General features: G+C 40.7%; 1 long non-coding RNA gene across 1 annotated transcript in view; it reads right to left on the bottom strand.

The window, feature by feature from the left end:
* LOC125696745 (uncharacterized) overlaps positions 1 to 9,280 on the bottom strand; it is a 39,082-nt gene extending 29,802 nt beyond the window's left edge. Inside the window, exon 1 of the long non-coding RNA XR_007378497.1 lies at positions 9,121 to 9,280. This is a non-coding gene — a long non-coding RNA (uncharacterized LOC125696745). The remainder of the gene's footprint in view (positions 1 to 9,120) is intronic.
* Positions 9,281 to 12,583: the final 3,303 nt, after the last annotated feature.

Genomic DNA, 12,583 nt, shown 5'->3' with positions numbered 1-12,583 from the left:
ATTTTATCAGTCAGGCTGGGCAGAACTTACCCTATCAGGCCAACAATTGGTGTTTCTTCACCGTTTAGATTCCTCAGTCTGACACTGCTTGCAATCTTGTTTGTATGTTAGCACACAATTACTGTAGTTTTATTTGTTGTATTCCTCAATTAGAATTCTCAAACTTCTACTGAATTCACTCCTTTTACATTGCTGGTTTCCCTAGTTGCTTTTGGATGGATCTTAGGGATTGAAGAGAGAGTGTAACCAACTACTGTGTTGTTTTACGTAAAATTAAATGCAATATAAATTCAAAACAATAAAGAGCCCACATATGCAGTCATAGCTTTTCTCATTAGCATGCAGCTATTTCACTTAAGACGTCTGCCATCAATTTGTCTCTACCTGCTTTTGTAAAAGTCGTTCTTCCAGAGAGCCTACTGGAACAATTAAAGATGCAAGCAGCAGCATCTTCAGGATATTCTCTTTCTCAATAGACTTCTGCTCAATTAATCAGACAGAGTTTGGCAATATCACCATCTGTACATTGGTGTCAAGGACATCACCCATGCGTCAATCCTATAATCAACCCAATTTGCTAAGCTCCCAAGTTCCTCGCTGCAGCCTTTAGTCTTCCTGTGATGGAAATTAAGCCCACTTGTTAATCATGAGAATAATGGATTTTGCTGTAATTGACAGTGACAAAAGTAAAAAAATAAATTGCCTTGGGTAAACAATGAACTAGCAAAAGCCTTAGCAGGAGCCAGCTACAATCTGCATTTCTGAAATAACAAAAGCTGCACAAGTAATACTAAACTAAGAGCCAATGAGAGATGTGTGTGCTTCCCAGTGTTTCTCAAGCCACTGGATTCCATTCCAGACTCTGCACCAGGTCTCCATACCCAGAAATTCACTCAACTTCATAAACAGTCTTGCACTGAGTAACACAAACACCTCCCTGTACCTGCACTGCAGCCACTCTGCAGGACCTGGATAACCCCAAGTTGGCACAAACCACACCAGCCTGAACAGGGTCCCTCCAGGGACTGCACCTCCTGGAGGAAAGGGGTCTGCTCCTCTTGGTGCTACTGGGGGAAAGAGATGGGGTGGGCACAGCCTGGATGGGATAAAGCCAGTTGGGCTCACCCACCTAGGGCTACATTGCCTCCAGGTTTGTGTGCTTGAGGCCTACAACAAGTTACACACGGTTCATGGTGCTTGGGTACAGCTTTGCTATGTATCCCGATATACATCATGGATTGGAGAAACTACCCACAACCACCCCCTGTTAAGAGCAGCCCTCACCTTACATTCTGCTTATGTGAGTGGCGAATCTGGAAAGCCGTGCACCTGTTTTAAACCAAGATATTTTACTCAAACACCAGTAGTACTGCTATGCTTCGATGTCACAAAATGCAATGCCCAGGCACACACATCACTCCTGTTAGTGAGTGATCCCACAGAAGAGGCAAAGTGCACACAGGGCATTGCCCTGACCAAGGACCAAGTGAAACCTGGTCTAACAGAACACTGCTGCCAGTCTACTCAAAGGCTGTACCGAATACTCAGCTATATAATGCACTGCTATTATAACATAACTTCAGTTTTTAAGACATCTACATAAGTGTAAGGGGAGGGAAAAACTGTTTCTGTGAAAGTTGTATTACTCAGACCCACGGCAATGACTGAAATGAGTGCTATTTAAATGTTTCATACTTCTTAGCCACATAAGGCAGAAACAAAAAGTTCCAAAGCAGCTAAAGCCAGCACTGATGAGCAAAACTTATCTAGAAAAAAAGCTTAAAAAGGATTGTTTTTATTTGCACCCTGCTGTCACTCCTGTGGGTGCAGTCCAACTGCAGATGTCCACTCTGACATCAAGCTCTACTTTTGGATTATTAAAATCATAACCAGCTCATCAAAACATCTCAGGAAACTACACCAATTTAGAGCTATCAGCTCTATGGCTGTGGATCATAGATTTAAAGGGCTACCAGGAGAACACAACGGGAATCTGTTCCTTTGAAAAGGCCATACGTTCAGACATCACAATGCAATACCACAACCAAGAAGCAGGATGCGCCTGGTAATGAGCATAGATACCCAGCCTCATGGCTGTCCTGGGAGCTAGGGAATGTACCTGTGCTTCCAGGCACTCTTTTCTGTCTGAAAACTTGCCATTCAGCCTTGTTCAGTGTAAAATAAGACTCTGCACTTACACTGTGGGTACCTGAGAACATACTTGCTTTAGCGCCTCTGGTCACCCACAACAGGTGAAAGACTTAACATTCATTCTACAGAGCAAATTGAATAATAATAAAATTAAGCAACTTGCTAAAGGATACTTCATCACTCTTTAGCAAGCAAGTGAAATTAATAAGAGCAGGGCACTCTCATATGCCATCCTGCAGATCCTTAAGTAACTGAGGGTCAATAAAAGAACAGTCCCATTGCTCATAAGGAAAAAAGATCTCTGGACACTACTCAGCAACAGTGACACAGACAGACATGACACTAATTTTTTCACCAATAGACACCATTCACAACCCTGACACAGAAGAGTGCTTAAACTCACTTCTCAACACTTAGCATACACCATCGTTGATCCAATGACTAACAAGCTGCTCTTACACATGCCATAGGTACAATATGAATTCTGAGAACCTGCTGTCAAACAGCATTATAAAAACCCTTTAGAGCTAAGTTCTTTAAACATTTATGGCTAACTACTATGCAAGTCAATTGCACTGTTTATACTACCAAATGTTGTATCTAATTCTCTGTTATGAACCCTAGAAATAAAATTGTTACAATTACACAATCTGTTTGAAACCTGACAAATATATCCCCAGTACAAGTGATTTATGAAGATAATGTGTTGCTATTGCAAAGCGGCACTACTTAATGGAAGCTGTAAAGCTGTTTCCTCTGCTCCGATAACCACAGTGATTTCTTACACAACTACTGATTAAGCAATAGATAACATGGGCGTTTCAGAAACCACATACACCACAGATTTGTTCCAGGCTGTTCAAAAGTTACAGCCTGTGTATCTAACTGGCCAGTTAGCAAGGTATGAGCTTCATTTGGGCTGTTTCACTTGCTCTGACCTAAACTACTGCCTCTGTGAGAGATTTATGTTTGGAGTAATCCACAGTTTGGTCTCTTTTTGCAAGAACTGCTGTTAATCAGAAAATTAATGATATGACAGCTATGCTAATGGGAGTACTGAGGTTATGGCACAGAGCAGCAGTACCTGTTGGTACGTATTCATTCTGTATCAAAAAATTACTGAAGTAAGGCTGGCCTTTAGGAGTTAGGCTTGTCCAGGCTAACACACTTAAAGTGAGAGATTTGTGGTTTTTTTTTTTTTTTTTTTTTTTTTTTTTCCCCTACATACTGTTACACAAGGAAGTGATAAATCCATTAGCAATCACACTCCTGAAGAAAACTTTAATCTGGTAATTTCTTCTGGTAAAACTTTCACATGCAAGACCTCAACGTCTGCTACTATAAAAGTAAGACTTCAGTAAAGGTAAGGAGCAGAGTAAACAGCCTGTATAAACACCTTATACTGCAAGCCAGAATAAAATGCTGCAAGGTTGCTCAGGAGTGATGCAGTACACTATTTCCAGATTAAGAACAGCCATACCAACCATTGCATTGTTTTCTTACCTCTTTCCCCCGCTTCCCCTTCCTCCTCCCCCCCAACATGAGAAGGTAAGCCTCTTCTCAATTGCTCATAATTTACATGTATGGCAGCAGATCAAATTAATTCTTTCTGGGTCCAAACCTAATACTGGTAACATGCTAACAATTTAAATGAGACCCTCAATTTCCTACACGTTAATGCAGAGAGTTCAGTAATTGCTTTAGCTTTGTTCATTCTGCCAATCTATGCTTCATAACACTGACTCCATTAATGAGCTGCTAAACATGACTGCCCTGCTGATGATTTGTCCCTGTGCTACCTATGAAGTGTCATTTGAATTGGCCCAAGCTCAATAAAAGAGAACTGAAAACATGTTCACTGGCAGCACTTAGTTTGATCCCCAATTGCTATGTGTAGCATAAAAATGTATTTGTATATGGCTGTATACAAAAAGACATCCAGATGTGAATGCAGCACATTGTCAAACCAGAAGTGAAAAAAATCTCATTAATATAATTTGCATTTAATGAATATAAATATCCTTTGAGCGTATCAGTGCAAAAATTAGAGCCTAAAGAGGAACTCTAACCAGCTCAGTTCCTGCCTTTCCATTGATACTACACCTGGAGAGAATAAATGAACATTTAGTACTCAGAGCCAAATGTTAAATGAACTTCATAAAAGAAAGTGACTTAAGATGGAACTTTCAGAAGCATAAGAGCCATATTTACTTACAAGTGACAGGACAAATAAGCAGACATTCACTTCTGTGGCTGGAAAATTGCTTACAATAGAGGGGAAAGAAAAAAAAAAAAAAAGACTGGTAGATGGAAAAGCATGCTGTGTTGTTCTCAAAGTTCTGGTATCTTTCAATTTGCCTCAACTGCATCTTTTTTTTTTCCCCCCCGTTAGCAACATAGCTGTTTACAGACATAGATTTTTTTAAGCAGCAACTTGTTCACCCTTCCTATAGATACACCAGCGGGGTTGTCCAGTTCTTTCAGTCTCTACCATACAAAAGTCATGCAACAGTTGTTGTAAAGGAGATTGGTGCTTTAGCACCATCTGAAATACTTTAATAAAACTTTGATATTTGCAAAGCATATTTGCTTGTTCACAGAATTTAGAATTTCATCTTCAGAAGAAATGGATGATTGGGGATTTTAGCCTTACTGATTATGGATACACTTGAGATGACTCGGTGAGAAGTAATTACAGAGAGATCAGTACCTAGCAATTCCCCACTGAAATGAGAAGCAAGTTGGCAGAGAACTCAGATACTGATTCTCAAAGATCTCACTAACAAAGAAAGTACTGATCTTTTACTTTCTTTGATTTAAATAGAAGAAAAATGCATTCAATAATTTGAAGTGATTATGTTGGCCCTGATTTATATGGCACAAATACTCTAATTTAGGCCCACTAGAAAATTAATGACAGGACGGTTCATACCTGAGCTTCTTCAAGGGAATAGAAAAAAAAACCTCACACAGTTGTAATTACAGTATTTTAAAATCTGTTTGCTTACTCTTTTCATTGACTCTCTGGCCCTGCCATTTTGGAACAAAAAGCTGAATTAACAAAGCTGAGAAGTGAACAGTAATTATTAGTGCTGTTATCTGTTCCCAGTAACACCCCAAAGAAAACCTCAATTCACAGAAGAAGGAAAGGACAAAAATAAAACTACTGGAAGTTAGAAGCTGGATGTTGCATTTCACTGAGTCCTTGAGCTGAAGCACGAAATTTTGCAACACGGTTGATTTCTGTATTGACTGACATAATCTGAGAGCAACTTGACTGAAAGCATTTCACTGTGCCAATACAGAAGCAGAACAGTAAAACATCAGTGTGAAACAATGAGCAGCTTTACGAGGCAAGCTAAGTATCATCAAAACTAGCACTGAAGATATTTTAAAAAACAGAGTTCTAGGTCAATACATTCTATTTCACATCCTTATCCAATTATTATATGATGACTATTATAGCAGTCACTTACACAGTGAAATTTCCACACTTCTTTCTAAAAAGTTTAGTTGCAAACTAAACATCTGCCACAGAAATGCTCTGTTAAAATGTTTCTACTCTGTATGTTAGCAGAGATGACATTTTAGAAGGCACGTTTCACAGGGTAAGGCACTTCAGGGGGGAGGACTCCTGTTCATTCAGGATATCACAAATCTAGACTTAAACCAGGCTGCATACCATGACAAACAGGTGTACAGCAATGTAAGTGCAGTGAAAATATCAAACAGGCCTTAACAAAGAAAGATGAGAAAATAAGTGTTTCAGTAAACTTCACAGACATGTATTTAGATGAGAATTGCTTTTCACTTCTTTATCAGGTACAGATGGCTGAAGAGAACATCACCACAGACAAAAACAGGCAATGCATACAGCTCCAAAAGGTGTTTTCTAAGGAGATTTCATGTCTAATGGAAAAGATAACTGAGATGGATGTATACTTCAGAAAGTGGAAAAGAAACAGAAAAAGCAGAAAATTCCCTCTTGCCTGCTAAGAGACTGCTACCTGCTTGTCTGTGCTGCTTTTGCCTTTGTGGTGAAGGTGATGCAGCAAATGCCAGAGCAGGTGCAAGGCAGGTGGGAAAAACTCACATCCAGTAGCTGAACTCCACCATTTTGGTGCTCTGGTGTCTCTGTGATTTTTCACCTCCTGAGACCACACTCCTAAACCTCAGGCATGCCTGCTTATCTACCCCAGACAACACTTTTAATGGCAGCTCTCAATCAAGCTGAGATCCATTTTCCATCTATGAAACCCAAAGCAGTGAAAGATTTATTTTTACAATATTCCCTATGTCACAGAACACAAGATGCTTCTCGGTATTTCACATTATCCCTTCACATCTGAAAGATCACCAATCTAGATGTTTGTAGAGCATTCAAAAATATTTTCATGAAAGTTCTACTTGACTTTTGATGAATATTGTCCCTCCAGCTGTTCCCTTGCTTTCTCCAGCTGCAGTTCAGCTGAGGCTGCATTTGGTCTAAGTTGTTATTTATTGCTCCACAGCAGCTCACTTAGCAAGAGGCAAGTTACTATTGACGGACACCCAACACAGTCTCATCCTCAGATGTTAGATATGCATAAACCACTACAAGGTTAACACAGGAGGGAGTGCAGGAAGGGTGCTATTGCATGGCAGAGAGTCTTATTTCATTTCCAAACGTGAAATAAATGAGAACCAATAATCATGCACACCTCCTCATATGAAAGCAGTTTATAGCGAGGAAAACTGTTTAGAAGGCCTGAAGAGCACATTCCTGCTCCATCAGATTTAAAATCTGCTTTCAGGAAAAATTACTATGTTTAAGTGTCAAAAGCCAGCCACACATTTGTCATGAGTGGATCAACCATAATTATAAGACAAGATTCTCATAGCACAGTAAGCAGTAATCAAAAAGTGGTGTCTGCAGAGCAAGTGGCTTTTATGAGGTTCTGCTTTCCTTATCTCTGAGAAACCTGGAAAAACACACACTCAAGAGCTCAGGCTGTTAATAAGTTAGGTTTCAAATCTTCCTCTACCCTCTTTACAATCACAGAATAGAAACACAGCATCATTAAGGTCAGAAAAGACCTCTAAGATCCCCAAGTCCAACCACCAGCCCACCTTCACCATGCCCACTGACCACGTCCCTCAGAGCCTCATCTCCATGGGTCTCGAGCACCTCCAGGGACAGTCACTCCATCACCTCCCTGGCAGCCTGCACTGGTACCTCACCATTCTTTCTAAGAAGTTCCTACTAACATATCCCTGTTAGTTTTTCCTAGTTTACCCACAGAAGACAGTTAAGTATCAATGTTGACTAATGGAAGCTGAGGCATCCTGCAAGAGCTAACTGCACATGGCACAACTCTAAATTTACAAAGCATCTTCCTGGGCAGCTGAATAAAATCCTCAGTTCCAGGTGCAGCAATAGTTTTTTGTTTTTTGTTTTTTTTTTTTAAAAAAAAAAAAAAAACTAAACAGCCCAGCTGCAAAGAAATGTAAAACTTTAAATCGCAATTTCAACACTTTCTACTGAAAATCATAGAGCTAGCAGAAATAATAGTGTTAATGGTGCCCTGATTTCGGAACTCTTTGGTCCCCTAATTTACCAATCAGCATGAACAGAAGCTAAGAACACAACCAAGGGGCTCTGCCTGCATCTGCAAGCTACACTCACTCTGAAGGAAAGGGTAGGGAGGTAGTAGATGGTCTGAAAACAGAGCAGCAGCAGCAATGGCCTGAGGAGGAACCAACACTGGGACTGCTGCACCACCCGGGGAACGCTAAGGGCTTCACCAGCCAGAAGGAGCTGCAGAGTATAGGTACATAGGCCAACACTTTCATTAAAATCACAAAGTAAAAGCATTTACAGCTATGTTTATCAGTCTCTGAAAGCACAAGGAAAAAGTGTCAGAAGCTTTTCTCTCCTAAACTGCTTTTGGATAAGTACATCATTTTCATCTAAAAGTTGGAAAAAAGCACTTTTGCTATCACACCCAGCTAGCACACATTTATCTGCTGATGTCCAGTCAGGAGGGAATTCTGATACAGGTGACTCACTCAGCATGTTTCTAATAGAAGGGCAATTCCAGGCTCTTAAGGTTCAGAGAAGTTGCCAGAGACTTGCCAGATATGAGTGCATGCTTAAACCCTATGATACAGGCAGGTAGAGGTTAAGTGCTTGCTGAACTGTATAACAGCATTCAAATGATAGCAGACCTCAAACACATCTAATCATTTGAGGATAACAAAAAGAGTTCTGACACTTTACGTTTAAAGTCCATGTTTGCCATCAGCCAGTGAAGTTGTAATTCAGAGCTTGCATAGCTAGGCTCATGCACTCTGAAATGTGATTGTATTATCATCCATGCTCACATATGCTTTTTTATAACTGCTCACTTGCTGCCTCACTGCATAAGATCACAACTTTAGCTAAAGCAAACACTCAGGAAAAACTCAATTTCTTTCACTGGTAATAACAGGAACACTTGCTGAATTAAAACACTTAGGAAAGAATAAAGTTATCCAGTAAAAGAACACAAAAGTATAAGGTAGAAGATTACTAGCAATGATAATATCATCTATTTGAATTGCAGCCTGTTTGCTTTTTTCAGCCTTATGCAACGAACTGCCAGCAAAACTGTACAAAACTGTGACCACACCACAGGAATTCAGACCACAAACAAACAAAAAAAACAACTAATTTTTTTCCTGGTAAATCGCTTTGCCAATGTTTTTGTCTTTTAAACAAATGCTTAACATTCTTTAGAGACAAAAATCAATGCCTACTATAATGAGTTTCAACAGAGCAATCCCAATGCCAAGAAGTAATTATGGATTATTAGATTTGCTATTTTACTGGAAACACCCACACTGATGATAAATTCTTACACTGCTCAGTGTGGACGCTTGGCCAAATCCAACATTAGAAAAACTGATGAGCTTAATTAAATCAACTGTGACATCACACCAGCTACTTACATTCAGTAGTTCTATCCTCCCCACTTTGAACTCTCAAAACATGTGCATACATACCTTTACCTATTTTTCTCCTCCTCTTCCTCCTCGCTCAGGGAGCTCCTCCCCAGACCTAAGGCCCAACCTCCTTCCACTTCCACCCTCCTTAGGGTTGACTGTAAGCCCGAGACAAGCTGATAAACACAACCCTCTCCACCATTCCCCTCACCTACCTCAGCCAACCCTGCTGTTGCTAGAGGCTAAATGGCCCAGCTGGGGAACCCATCACCTAGCAGGTGTTTGAGAGCTGCAATTCTCCCGGAATAACACTGGGAGAAGAGCCCTGAGCTCTCAGGTGCAGGTGTAGCATTGTTCAAGATTATTGGCCCTTATAGCTATACAATAGCTTGGTATAACTTATGCACATGCCTATGTGTCAAGCAGGCCGAGCCTTGCCCCCTGTCTGCTTTCTAGGGAATTCAACCCTGTTAAGTAATGCATTGCTGATATTAGAGACAAGAAACAGCTTCTGCCATAAACTGGTCAAATTTAATCAGAGCCATTCATCAGAAGGCAGCAATGGTCCTGCAGTCAGAAATGTTTGTTTCACAGTAGAACTCCTACTCAACAAAGTTGCATTTTTGCTTAAGGAATAATAGCAGGTTTTGGTCCTGAATTGCATTTCTTTTCATTTCTAGAATTTGTTTTCTGTAAAATTGTGCAGTGAAGCTGATTTCCACAGTGCAAAGCTATGCATGCACATTCATCGACTTTCAAGGCTTCACATTTCTATTGCAGAAAACCTGTTACCCCTTGAGGATGAATAAGAAAAAAGTTGTTTATGCTAAGAAAGGACCATGCAGACTCAAGAATGCTGAGAAATAGGACAGAAAACATAGAGAAAGAAAATCAGACGTTCCCTTTTAAGCCTCGTTAGCGCCTTCCTATTCACTGTTTGTTCGATTTATTATTATTATTATTATTCATTTTAACTACACAGAAAACCAATCCACAGATCATTTTTGTAAGTGAAGTATTTATGCTTTTCCTATGGCCCAACCCAGCTGCTGCAAACAGAATTGCTCTTCAAATCTCATGCTATTTCTGAACAGTGAGCAGAAAGCAGATTCTGCCACAGACTGCAGGACAGCACCAGAGCAAGCCACATCCATGGAGTTAATGAACTCAAGAAGCGAACCTCTGAAAGGAATGAATATCCCCAAATTAATGACATTTTTCATTTCATTAGGAAGTGAATATTCTTTCTTTTTATTCTACATCATCGAAACCATAAAGATGGCCCCTATGGAGGGAAATAACTCGTCTGAAAAACTGATTTCATCTTCATCCATTATCTTTCTAAAAGCAGCATCTTAGTGCCTGTGCTATGAGCGTTCTCTGGAGAGGCAAGTGGATTCCTTAATGGACTCCGTGCCAGGCTGGGGGAGGACGGCTCCAGTGCTCATTTCCACACATTGCTTCACATAATGTTATAAATGTAGCACTGGAGCTGCAGAAAAACAGAAGTTGTCTGTTACTGCCCTACATGTGGGAATCTTTCTTTTTCAGTGCATACAGATGGGTTTCCTACACAGAGAGAGCTCTGGTGCAAATGTCTGCATTTCTATGTAATGCTGGGAGGAAGGAGAGGGGTGAGATGGACCTCGTGTCTGACTATGAAAACCTGCATGTCCAGCCTGACCCACCAGAATAATTAAGCATCACTCTTTTATCTTTCTATTAAGCCCAATATTTTTTGGTCAACTAAAGACATCCACTCTGGGCTCAAGACAACTGTAATTCAAAAGTATTGAGAGGCTGCAAATCAGCTGCTTCCCCTGGTAATCTGTTCCAGCAATTAATCATCCTCACTGCTAAAAACTGTGCTGGTTCTCATTTGAATTTATTTGGCTTCAGCATTCATTTGTTTTATACCATTTCTCCCTGAGCCATCTAACTCTATAGCAGCCATCACTTTTTCCCAGTGGGTTTACACAATGGTCGTGTTACCTCTACATCTCCTTTTGGGTAATCTAAACGATTTAAACTCATTAAGGCCTCCACTTGCAGGCAGAGCTCATCTCACCTGAGCCACTTGGTGCATGTATGGCATCTACACTCCTCTGCATCTGTTGAGGTACTTCCTCTGCAGGCAGAGTGATAAACAGAACAAGGCACACAACACAGATATTTTGCTGATGTGTCTTTGGTGCAATCCAAGCTCTCATTGCCTCACTGCCACACAACAATTCCACTTTGCTAATGAGGAGATCAGCGTCAGTGCAGCTGAGACCAACCTCATCCATTTAATATTTTATTGATCTTTTTTTTAACCACCATAGGTGCCATACTTTTTCATTACAATACTTCTACAAGTACTCTATCTATTTTTTCTTTCCAGTACTATTAGCATGTCCACTTCAGTATTGGCTTCAAGTTGCACCAGGGGAGATTCAGGTTGGATAATAGGAAAAATTTATTGTCCAAAAGAGTGACGATGCAGTGGCACAGGAAGGTGGTGGGGTCACCAGCCCTGGAGGTGTTTGAGAAACTTGTGGATGTGGCACTGAGGAACATGGTTAGTGGGCATGGTGGAAGTGAGTCGGTGGTTGAACAGGAGGATATTAATGGTCTTTTCCAATCTTAGTGATTCTATGATTCATTCAAGATAAATAGGTCAAAGATAACTCCTTGGATCTTAATAGCATAGCCGATGTTGCACTTTGCAACACAACAGGGACACAGGAAGAAGAAGGATGAGGGGATGGCCCTGGATGCAAAGCTAACCTTCTGGACTTAGATGTTTAGAAGAAGAAGTGTGGATTCCACATCCACACATTGCCAGGGCTGTGGATGCCATCCTGACGGAGTTCATATTTGCAATTCAATGGCATTTTGATCATCTCTGAAGAAATTAAAGAAAATGGGGTTATAATGAAAGATCTGTTTGTATTTTCATCTGTATCCCACCAGCATTCACCCCTAGTCTTGCTTCGAGTCTGGAGCAAGTAGTACATTTCAGCTTCTACATTTTATGGGATCTGCAGCTGCAGAATTAGAAAGCAGAGCCAAAATAAATAACAAAAATAAAAACAAGTGCCAAAAGACATTGTTTCTCATCTGAGCAGAAGGCAGCTTCTGCAAATCGAAGTGTCAGGCAGAGCCTGATGGGCTTCCTGCAGGAAGTAGGAGGGCAGCATCTTTCCATCACTGACACCATTTGGGGAACAACCTCTCTCAGAAGCTCTCTGCACCTCCTTGTTTCTCACTTTTTCTGAAGTTGGGGCAACTGTTTCTCAGGGACTTTCTGTAGCTTGTGACTTGCCAAGGAAGGGACATGCAGACAGAAACAACAGCAGTTGCTGGCCCCATGCCCTCTGTGGTGCAGGGTCAGCACTGAGCAAAGCACAAGTTAATAGCTTGGAGTATATAACTAAAGATGATAGAAGAGCTGCAGGAGGGGAGACTTAATGCTTTAAGATAGCTT

This window comes from Lagopus muta, chromosome 8 (genome assembly GCF_023343835.1).
Source record: "Lagopus muta isolate bLagMut1 chromosome 8, bLagMut1 primary, whole genome shotgun sequence".
Classification (NCBI taxonomy): Eukaryota; Metazoa; Chordata; class Aves; order Galliformes; family Phasianidae; genus Lagopus; species Lagopus muta.
The sequence above is the reverse complement of the archived record's forward strand: the minus strand, read 5'-3'. Positions and strand labels throughout refer to the sequence as shown.